Genomic DNA, 12139 nt, shown 5'->3' with positions numbered 1-12139 from the left:
TAGGGGTTGGTGGTCTGACTGTGGGCAGGTGGTACAGTTACAGGAAAGTCTAGAGCATGAGTGGAACTGGAGGAAAGCTCCCTGTTTCATTGAACGTGGAAAGTTCAGGGGTGCAGAAGGGCTGGGTGTTGTGTGCATCATCTACGCGATGATGATGTGGTAAGAACAATGGCGGGGACAGTGAAGGGTGTCCCTGGTATGAGATCACTCAAGGGGTGGATACGTAACTACAACAGGGGCTTCAGAGGAGCTTTAGAGAGAAGAGGCGGCCTGAATTCAAGCAGCAATGAAGAAATGGTGAACATTTGCTCCACTCCAGACTGTAGGAGGTGGGGCATGGGGGTGCCAGAGGCCACCAATCAGAGGGGGTTCCTGGGAGGTAGGGGAAGGGGGAGGGTAGAAGCAGGATTCAGAGATGGATCTTTCAGAGAAAAGCTTGAGCATCTTCATGAAGACATGTGTTCTGGAGGGTATGTGGACGGCCTCGGGAGCCTGGGCAGGTAGGGGATTGGATAGCGTTTGTACTGGAACGTTTTCACGTGGGCGTTTGAGCAGAGTGGGAAGGAAATGAACAGTGTTGTAGGGCCCAATGAGATCAGCTCTGAAAGTGTTTAGGGAACATGTATCATCAGTGCTACATGTAGCCTTCTTTAGGGATTGGCCTGCTTGGCAATGTCATCCCAACAAGGGTGGGGTGTCTTACCAGGGACAGATGGAGCTCTAGAAACTTCCCTTAAATCTTCTGAGGGCCATGTTACAGCCACAGGAGTGTTGTTTAACAGTGAGCAGGCCTTGCTTTGCTGGCCTGGAGCTCTGGAAGCACCCCTGGAGTTCGGGGGTGGTCCTGCAGTGGGGGTGGGGTAATCAAACCAGGATAATCCTCCCTGGATTGATCTCAGTAGACGCCAAATGAAAACACACCTGGCAAACAACGATACCTATTCCTGATTTACATTCAGAATGGAGGGGCACCTCCTTCCCATTAAAACTAAAGCCAATATCATGCTTAAAAGTCACGGAAGCATTTTTGTTAAAGTCAGGAACAAGAAAAGGATGTCCACTGTCATCACAGTTATTCAACATTATTTCGGAGACAATGACGTACATACTAGAAAAAAGAACTTGTGTTCCTGTTCCTAGTGAACAGGAACTTGCAAAATAACTATTTTTAGATATAAGTTTAAATCTGGAAAGGTCAAGAGAAGCAACTTGACCTATTAATGATTAAAAAAGAATTGAGCCAAATGGCTGGTTAAAAGAAAACGTAGAATATAAAATTCAATAGCTCTCTTTGATACCAACAATAACTGGTTAGAAAAAGTAATGGAAGAAAAACTTCCATTTGTAATAACAGCAAAGAAGATAAAATGTCCATGAATAGATATAAGAGAGGGGTAGGGCTTCTAGGAAAAAAAAAAAAACAAACAACCAAAAACAAACCCTGAAGTTCTAATGAGATTTCTTCAACAAAAGTTGAAAGATGTACTGATCTTTCATCAAATGATTCAACTTTGCTAATTACATCCATCTTCTCAGATTTAAAGTATATGTTCATCATGATCCCAACCAAAACACAAACAGGACTTTTGGGAGGAGTTTGACAAAATAGTATTGAAGTTCCTCCAGATAAGAAGCAATGCAAAATAGCTAAGAAAAATGTAAAGAAGGTTTTAAATAGGGAGTTAGATATTAAGACCCGGGGAGAAATTAAAATGTGTCACGAAGCTGGGATGATCTAAGTATTTGGGTCTAGAGTAGGAGCAGAAATAGGGAGTCCAGAAATAAATCTCAATAAATTATGGGAATTTAGAATATGCTGAAGGTGGTGTTTCGGAGAAGTGGTGATGGATTATTTAAAAAAGAGGGTTGAGCCACTGGCTAGTCATTCCGGAGGAAAGCCCAGAGCTCTGCCTGCTGTCTCCCTGTGCGGTTGCAGACTGGTGGCCTGACCCTGTGTTGTTCAGCATGAAATGTTAATCATAGAAAAGTTGGATTCGTTTCTGACCTCTCAACGCTGGGAGATTTTATATTTGTAAAGTCCTCTGTGCAAAGGTGATTTCTGAGCTGATGTGCTGGGGAAGAGAAGGAAGAACTTGAGATAGTCACAGACGTGGTGGTTCCAGGAAGTGAAGGAGTGGATGTGGCTGGAGCATGACGAATGAGCCGAAGAGGGATGTAGAGCTTCCACATCTCCCGGGCAGGGTGGCCAGACCACGTAGGAGCTGCTGGCGGCTGCAGAGAGCCTCGATTTTATTGTTAAGTGCATGAGAAGATACTGGCAGGCTTTAAGCTGTTGGTGGTGGAATGATATGATCTGATTTGTACTTTTGAAAAGATCACTATAAAATGGTTACGATGGTAAATGTTATGTTATGTGCATTTTATCATGATTTTTAAAATGCTAATTAAAAAAAAAGGTCACTGTCCTGGAGTGGAATAGTAACTGCTCCTTAAGGGTCACGTTTTCATTGTCCAATTTGTCACCATGACCTCAGCCCCACCCAGCCAGTTTTATTCATATATACAACCTTCCTGTCCCATGTATGCAACCTGCCTGTACATTTGGGTTTGCAATGCTTGTCTTACAACAAAATCAATTCTGGAAGGATTAAAGATTCAAGCATATAAATTGCACACGGAAGGGACCCCTGGCTGGCTCAGTTGGTGGAGCGTGGGACTCTTGATCTTAGGGTTATGAGTTCGAGCCCCACATTGGATATAGAGATTAATCTTTAAAAAATTACAAACAGAAGAAAATATGAATGTTTGAATCTGGAACAAAGGTCTTTCTAAGTATGGCAATGATCTAACATCAGAAAACATCTACTGGTATCAGTATAAATGCTGTAGGAGTCCTGTGAACAGGTATGAAGGGAAAAGTCAGAAGTTTAACCGAAGTGATGGGAACTCACTCAGGGTTTCAATAGGACTAAGAATCTGTAAAAAGTATTATTTACTGAGCATGTACAATGTGCCACGCACTGTGAGAAGCACTTTATATATTCCCTTGTTTATTTTCACAATGGTATGCTCATCAAAACATCTTATTTCACTTTTTTTTTTTTTTTTAAGGAGGTAACAAAAATAGAGCTCAGAGTAGTTAAGTTCCTTGTCCAAAATCACACAGCTGGTAAAAGGAAGAACTGAGATTTGGTCAGCTGGCTATATATAGTTTGCTTACCCAGATCTGCTCTTAACTTTTCTCTGCCCCACTTTGCATCCTGGAGACTTGACTTTGACCAGTGATCTCCTTTGACTTCCTATTGGGTTTTGCAGCACGAGTCTCCAGCAGATGACTGGTGGAGATATTTATTCCTCCTGCTTCCACTGGTTGCTGCCAGTGGCTGTGCCTCTTCTGTAAGCCACCCCTCAGGTCTTGTCACCATCCCCTTTCACACTCCCTCTGTCTGGCTTCCCTCTCTTGCCCTCTCGTTGGCTTCCCCAAGGCTGCCCACACTTCAGTCAACAATCCTAATGTTGACTTTTCCACCACCTGCCTTGTTTTTGGTGTGCCCATCTCCCTGCTGGGACCCCTACAGATCCAGATCTCATTCTGAAGCCCAGGCTTTTAGCAGGGGTCACACTTGAGCGCAGCAGGTGGGAATGAGTCAGAGGGCGGTGAGTGATCTGATGGAGGGGGCTTGGATGGGCAAATCATAGGAAGTCAGATGAGGAGAGTGTCAATTGTAAGGCTGAGAAGTTCCAAGATTGTCCTAGCTTTCAAATGACTAGAGTCACCTATTTGTTGGCAAATGTGGTAGATTCCTGAGGGCAGGCCTGGCCAGGGTGTTTGCTTGTCGTAGGGTGGGTGGGAGATAGAGGGCACAGCTGAGATAGGAGAGGGTCAGGGTAGGAAAGGCTTCTAACAACTCTAGTTTGACATGCACCTTTCTTCCTGTGCAACTCAGCAAGGTCTTTTGCACCGCCGCCCCCCTCCCCCCAGGCCCCTGCAACCTTTCCTCACTGGCTGTAGCATTCCAGAAAATCTCAGCTTAAGATTGATGGCTTCATAACCTGCCCAGAGTCCTTGTGCTGCTGGAGCCGCGTCATGAATCATCAATGCCACATCACCCGGCTCCCACCATCGAGGACCCGAAGGACACTCCTGAGTGTGGGCGGGCACTGGAGCCTCTCTGCTTGCTGGACACCTTGGCCGTGAGGAAGGGGGAGGTGTGGCAGGCAGGGGATGCTGTTTTTTGGGTGAGAAGGCCCCACAGCTTTGAATCAGACAGTTTCGAGAAGGTCTCACCGACATGGTCAAATCTGCCTGTCTTTTCTCCACATCTTGCTGGTGTTAATGTAATAGTTCTTGAGATCCCGCAATGGTAATTAGTGGTCTTTTCAATGTGTCAAGTCAGGTGCTTGTGTTAAACCAGGCTTTAGAGACATTTCCTAGTTTCATCTTCTTGGCAGAAACATGGATCAGTCTTCTCTCCCCATTTCACAGTTGGAGAGACTGACGCCCAGCAAGCAGGATACCTGAGCTTGGAGTGTGGCTGGGGTTCCAATGCCTGAACTCTTTCCGCTACGCCTTGTAGCCAGGAAAGGGAATGCCATGTGGCAGAGACCTCTCTTCCACACCCTTTCTGCAGTGGCTTCCATTGGCCCCTCTGCTTCAGAGGCCCCCCCACACCCCAGCCTGGGGAAAGACTTGAGTGGGCTCTGTATTCATTTCCTAGGGCCACCGTGACAAAGTAGCATGAACTGGGCGACTTATCAACAGACCTTTCTTGTCTCATGTGTCTCTGCAGGCTGGACGTTCAAGATCTAGGTAACGGCAGGACCCCACTCCCTCTGAATTCAGGCGCTAGGGAGGTGTCTGTTCCGGGCCCTGCTCCTAGCTTGGGGAGCTCATTTTCTTGGGCAGCACAACTCCAGTCCTCCCGTGGCATTCTTCTGTGTGTGTCTGTGTCCAAGTTTCCTATAAGGACATGGTTTTTTTATTTATTTTATTTTATTTTATTTATTTATTTTTTAACGTTTATTTATTTTTGAGATAGAGAGAGACAGAGCATGAACGGGGGAGGGTCAGAGAGAGGGAGACACAGAATCGGAAACAGGCTCCAGGCTCTGAGCTGTCAGCACAGAGCCCGACGCGGGGCTTGAACTCACTGACCGTGAGATCATGACCTGAGCCGAAGTCGGCCGCTCAACCAACTGAGCCACCCAGGCGCCCCAAGGACATGGTTTTTTAAATAAGGATTCCAGTCCTATTGAATTAAGGCCCAGCCTAAGGACCTCATGTTAACCTGATAATCTACAAAGACCTTGTTTCCAAATAAAGTGTTATTGACAGGTATCAGGGGTTAGGACTTCAACATCCTTTCGGGGGACACAATTCAACCTATCCCAGTTTCTGTTACATAAGTCCAGGCTGCCCTCCCTGACCGTGGGTCTGTCACCAAGATCCTCGGGCATTCTGTGAGGTCTCCAGCCCCAAGAACATCAAGTAGAGGGTAGGAACATGGACACATGCACCCAGGGGTGGTGGAGACCTTTTTTGGGGGGTGGGAGCAGGGTCTGAGGAGAAGGGAGGAAGAGCAGCCACCTCCATGTGCCCTTTGCTGCCCTTGAGGAGAGTTAGTGGTGTAAGAGGCTTTGGGGCCTCGCTAACTCTTCAGCATCTCCATTTTACGAAATGAGGGTTTGCAGCCGCAGCTCATCCAAGCACACAGATTACTATTAGCGATAGTGCTTCACAAGCACTGTACCTATTGTCCCGGCTCAGCGAGTGCCAGACAGCCCTCCCGAGGGGGAGCCTTGCAGCGAGGAGGGCCCAGCCCCACCAGCGGGCTCCGTATCTCTCCCTGCCCGAGAGCCCAGGCCACTCAATATCCCAGGAGATAGAGATCAATCCTGGTGCACCAGAGAGGAAACCGATCAGTCGAGGAAGAGAGGGCCCGCTTCGAGATTAGCAGATCTAGGGGGAAAAAAAATTAACAGTGGCTAATTCAGTCACACTTAATTTAAAGTCTTCTCACTAAGAGGTTTAATCTAGATTAAATAAAATAGGATCTGTGCATTTGCCAGTGACTGGAAAACTCTTGAAGGAATGCGGTAGTTGTTGACCATCCCGTTGTCTTATTTCCTGCATACTTCTGGTCCTGTTGATGATTACTGCTGGAGTGTCAGCGTCTGTAAAAGGTTTTGCACTTGATAACAATATTGGATAAAGTGGGAAGCATCCTATTTGAATACCAATAACAGATCCAAGTATACGTACCACCTGTTTACTCTTCATTCATTCAACAAACATTTAATGAGCGACTATTCTATGCCAGGTGTGGTGGTGGGCCATGGGGGGAGGTCATCGTTTTAATACATTCTATTTCTTCCCCTCAAGTGCTCTCGGTCTAAAACACAGAATTGTAAGTGATAAAACCAGCACTCAGACTGCTAAGTACTCTAGCAGGTATTTGAGTAATGTTTTGGGAAACACAGAAGAGGGACAGTTGATTCAGGGAGGGGGACCAGGTGCTGGTTGGGAAAGGAGACAGAAGAAGTGATATTCGAGCTCCGTGTTGAAGGACACGTAGGATTTTCCAGGAAGACACAACTGGCTCTTATTCTCCCTTTTCCAGCGGGGGGCACGCGATGGTGACTAACATTTCCAGAGATCCAGGTGGTCACAGGCAGAGCCACACTCCAACCCCACTTGCCTGATCCCAGAGGCAGCGCTCTTCTTTCTGTGATTTCACTGTTACCACTTCCAGCGCCTTGAAGCTGAGATGTGGGGAGGCAGGAGCCAGAGGCTCCAGAGAAGGCATCGTCCAGAGCAGCTGTGATGCCGAATGCCCTGCGGTGCAACGGGAGGCTGCCGGCTCGGGACGCTTGGCAGCCCGTGGGCGCCGTCCCAGCAGCCCCTCTGGCATGTGGCGGTGATGAACAGCCATCCTTCGGCACAAGCCCGGCTGCATTTCTTCCTCTAACAACTGAACTGATTAGAAGGGAACTTGGACTTGATTAGTGATTATTGTCTCGGTGCAGCCGTGGCGCTAAGCCTGTTCATTCTGGGGAGGGGAGGGATGTGTTGAAAAAGTGCTAGCAGACATCTCATTGCTGGCGTGAAGCGAAGGCTCATCGCGGGCCCCTCCCCACATCTGGCCCTTCTCTGATTTGCTTCTAAACTTGGTGCCTTTTCCTGGCTGAGGGCGGGGCAGGCAGGGCAGAACGGAGCCTCTCCCTGAACCACCCCTCCCTGCAGAGAGGCCTTGAAAGCTGTGGCATCTGGAAGGCACGAAGCCACCCCCTGTGCCCCTCCGCTGAGTGCGGTCACAGAAGCCAGAATGTAAACTGCACAAAGCCTCTTCATCGAAAATCTGCTCGGGCTGCAGTCAAAGACCAGCCTGGCTCCAAACAGCTACTACCCACGGCACCTTGGGAAAGTTGCCTGAAGTTCTTGATGCCTCGATTTCCTCATCTGTAAGATAAGAATAATAATAGTACCTATTCCATAAGGCTGTGGAGAGATCCACTTGATAATGTCAATAATGTTTTATGTTCCTTATTGTTGTGGTGTGAAATACAGAAACCCCAGCTTGGCTTCTTAGGATCTGTGTGCCCTAGGGCTGACTCTTTGCATCTCTGGACATCAGAGAGAGTCTTCGGACGGGCAGCAGTAGACCAACACAGTGGCTGAAGAACCCGAAGAGGTTCTAGAATGGCTCAAGCCCAGTCAGTGGCATGGAGCTGGGGTTTGGTCTGCTCCGCAATCTGCATTCTGACTGCTGGACTGGGCTGCACTTTCCCGTTTTGAGGGCAGTCCTAACTGCCCTGCTTTCTTCCAGGCCTTGGGGTTGCGGGTCTGTGCTGACCAGAAGAATCTGGCCTCGGCGTGTGCCTCAGTGTCCTTGTCCGCATCCACGTTCCCTTCTTCCAGCACTCAGCAGCACCTAGCACTAGTCAGGTGCTTGTTCCACACGGACTTGCTGCACGGGGACAATATAACCCAAACAAGCACCATTCGCTCGCTGTCGGGACCCTCTGGAAGAGGCATTTGTGGCATTTTTTAGAGCGTAGGGAGGTGGCATCCCTGATCTGTGACTCCATGTCTCATGTTCCAAGGAGGGGCTGACCCTGACCCTGACCCAGAGTAGTTGCTCAGGGTCGCATCTGCTCGTCTCCCACACATTCTTATCTCTCTCATGTCTCATTCTCTTGTTCACTGCCTCTTGCTCCTTGATGGACCCTTTGTCTTCTTGTGGGTCTTAGCAATTCCTTGGCTCTCATTCCCTTTCCCTCACTACCTCTCTGCTTTGGACCTGTCCCCAGAGGCTGTGGGCACGGCCCAGGAGCTTGGGGCACTCACTTTTGCTTCGGGGCAGAAGCAGACTGTAAACTGGGCCACAGGTGGCATTTCAGGCTGGCCTGTGACGCAGCGAGCTCAGAAAAGTACCAGGTGGGGTGTGTTCCCCAGCCCAGCTGCACGCCAGCCTTGTGACCTCAGGTGAGGCACTTAGCCCAGGAGCTTCACTTTCACTCTGTTCCATCTTTTCCCTGAACGGCAGTGAGAGTCAGACAAGCCCCTGTGAGCCAACCCCTGTGACGTGAGTGACAGAGGACTGCCATCATCACACCTTGATTCACGTTGTGGCTCTCCATGTAACTCTGGCCAGCGCGCAAACCTTGAGCCTCAGTTTCCGTCTCTGCACAAATAAATATCTTACAGAGTTGCAGTGAGGCTTTAGTGTGGCAGCTACGGGAAAGTGCTTATAAATGCTAAAGCTCTGGTCTTGGCTGCAGTTTCGTGGACAGTGCCCCAAGCTGTCCTCCATCACGACTTCCTCCCTCGGGAAAGGGCTGGAGACTCTCCCACAGCCGCCTGTGAAGGTGCCCTTCCTCCCTGACGCTCCCCGTGGGACTCTGTCCTGCCTCCTCCCACCAGCCACCTGCTCCGCCAGCCCGCCCGCCTCACCCGAGGGGGGTCTCCACAGAGCAGGTCCCATCCGTGTCCCAGAGTCAAGAGTCTGGCCATGTTGGGTTTGTCCGCAAACTCCTGGCAGCCAGGCCGCTGATTTATCTCCCGATGCTGTCTTTGCCATCTGTTTTTATATTGCTTTCAGCACAAGATAAGTGGCTCCCATACAGCGCTGAGCTTCAGAGATTGCAAAGTTCATGAGTTTGCAGAATTTATGATAAGGCAGAGAATTGTCTTAGTGCATCATTCATGTGCGCAAGGTCCAGAACGAAATGCCGCTGCTTCCAGATGTTTCCTTCTTTCCTCCCGTCCCTTTCTCAGGAGGTGGGCTGGCCAGCCAGCCTGTCTACCGCTTGTGCCTGGACCTCGGGAGTGCTCAGTTCCTTGCTAGCTTCTTCAGTGACACGGGAGAGAGCGTCTCTCCACAGGAAGGAGAAGGAGGAGGAAAAAAGCAGGAGGTGGCTGATCACCACGCTGTGTCCTCCAAGGGTCGTTGGCTGAAAACTGAGGTGTTGGGCAGGTGCTCTGGGGGCTGGGTGATAGTGAAAACCATTGTCCGCTGTTCTGTTTCTCTTTGAGCTTTTGTTTGGTAACACACTTCACCATCTAGAGTGGGTACGTGTCATAAATTATATATGTGTGTTAAAAATACCACAGACAATTGTTGAAAGACTATGCTTTTCTACCCCACTACTCCCTACTTTTTGGAGCTTCATTATATCACTCATTCACTCACTCATTTCTCCTTGCATGGCGTGATCTGGTGCTCAGGCTTTGGCATGAGACGGTTCCAGGTTGGAGTCTCAGTCTCTTCACACAGTTGGATTTACTGGGACAAGCTGTTTTATGCATAGAAGCCTCAAGTACTCCCTCTGAAAAAACAGAGCTAATAATGGAGTCTACTTCATAGGTTGTTGAGGATTAAATGAGATAATATATGTAAAGGGCACAGCGTAGTCCCTGGAAACAGAGTGAGCACTCATTACATATTTGCTCTCGTTAACTATTCCTTCTGTGTCAGACGCATGGCTCTGCTCTCAGAGGTTTGTCTGTGGCTGTTACAGCACCAAGAATAGAGACACAGCTGAGGGGTCTGTGAGGTGCCTTATGCTCTGCAGAAGGGGAGCCCTGCACTTCAGGTGGGGGAAGTCTTTGGAGGACGTGACTGGGTCTAATTGGGAGTAGAAGCCAGTTAGGTCAAGAGGGCGGGAGAGAGCATTCTGAGCAGCAATCGTAAAGTCACGGGGGTGGCTGGTCCTGGAACCGCATGTCGGTGGACCATGGCCTGAGGGAAGACAATCTATAGCAAGAGTGCAGAAAGAGATGAAAAAGTCAGCTTGCCCGGTGCCTCGGTGCCACCATGGTGAGCCACCAGAGGTGTTCACTTATTTACTTAAATTGAACTACCATTGGGGCACCTGGGCGGCTCAGTCGGTTGAGCATCTGACTTCAGCTCAGGTCATGATATTGCGGTCCATGAGTTTGAGCCCCATGTTGGGCTCTGTGTTGACAGCTCGGAGCCTGGAGCCCGCTTCGGAGTCTGTGTCTCCCTCTCTCCCTGCCCCTCCCCCACTCACACTTTGTCTCTCAAAAACTAAAATAAAACATAAAAAAATTCTAAGAAATTAAGCTACTATTGATTGAGTGCTTCCTATGTGCTAGGTATTAAAATGTGCTTTACGTGTATTATTTCACATTTGTATCCCGTAGCAACTCTGTAGGATAGGTCTTATCATACACATCGTACAGAGAAGAACATGGAGGCAAACCACTTGATTTTTTTGTTTAACATTTATTTATTTTTGAGAGACAGAGAGAGACAGAGCATAAGCAGGAGACGGGCAGGGCAGAGAGAGAGGGAGACGCAGAATCTGAAGCAGGCTCCAGGCTGTCAGCACAGAGCCTGATGTGGGGCTTGAACTCACAAACTGCGAGTTCATGACCTGAGCCGAAGTCTGACGCTTAACCGACTGGGCCACCCAGGTGCCCTGCAAACCACTTGATTAAGGCTGTACAACAAGTGGCAGAGCTGGGGTTTCTACACAAAAGCCCTAATCACTGTTCTGTGCCTCCTCCTAGGTGTATGGATCCATCCCTTCGAGACAGCAAGCATCCTAATATCATGGCTCTGAATTAGGTGGGTGTGGCCTTTAAGTCACAGCAACACTGGCAAGGTCATGAGCTGGGAGGACCAGGATGGAGCAGGCAGTGGGTTTAGGGTGGCATGCTTTGCATGCTAATTTGGCTGGCCGAGGCTCAGTAGGTAGTTGACAGCAGTGGGGACAAGTTCAAGTTGAAGCGGCACATGTGTTCACCTCACGGGCAGAGGTGTCTGCAAGGCATTGGGTATTTGAAATCCCTGGAAAACATGTAAGGAGGCGTTAGGAGCTCCCACCCCAAAATTCTACATGGGCCTTCAGTGCACGGGTTTTCTGGAAAACGCACACCTCACACACATACTTAGCACCCTGGACTGCCTGACCTGTTCATATCATTCCTGTATTTCTCGTGATCACCCTGACTTCTCACCCTGTTTCTTGGGCCATTAGGTTCTTAAATGGCCTTGGCTCAGAGCAATCTGCCCTTTTTCCTGAACTTTTCCTCTTGACTATGGCTTTGCCCCTCTGTCCCAGAAATCCACTCCTGGCCCCTGGCATGTGAACGTTGGCCCCCAGGGCTCTCCCACTTGTGTGCACCTCTGCGGGCCGCCTCAGGCACAGTTACCTTTGCCTTACAGGTGGAACAAGACAAAGTCAAGTGTTGAAAGTGACAGGCTGTGACAATAGAACTGGAACGAAAAGCCCTGGGCCCAGGGGAGGAAGGTGGGCATATAATCAGAAGAGGCGTTTGTGGACAGGGCCAGAGGTAGCGCCCCCTTCTCGGATCAGATGGCATGCTCTACCCCACTTCCCAGGAGTGGGGGCCAGAGGCAGGGCTGGAGGAGTGCAGAGGCTGAGCCCAGACTCTGGGGGGGAGTCCGAGTCATAATGGACCTGAACATCCTCGGGTCGGTACCACAACTGAAATAATCAGCGCAGTGCACTTTCTTGGGACCCCTGGTGCCTCTGTGTTCTAGTCATATAGATACCCAGCAAATTTTTGTGAGAGGTAAGCAAGCAGGGCCCAATCATAACAACTCATCTGGGTAAAAGCCCCAAGGGTGTGTCTTTGTGACAGGACAGCGACAGAGAAAGGGACAGCTTGGGTACACAGAGGTCTAGG

The sequence above is a fragment of the Herpailurus yagouaroundi genome, unplaced genomic scaffold, assembly GCF_014898765.1.
Source record: "Herpailurus yagouaroundi ecotype Mexico unplaced genomic scaffold, PumYag 161, whole genome shotgun sequence".
Taxonomy (NCBI): Eukaryota; Metazoa; Chordata; class Mammalia; order Carnivora; family Felidae; genus Herpailurus; species Herpailurus yagouaroundi.
This window is presented reverse-complemented; position numbering follows the sequence as displayed.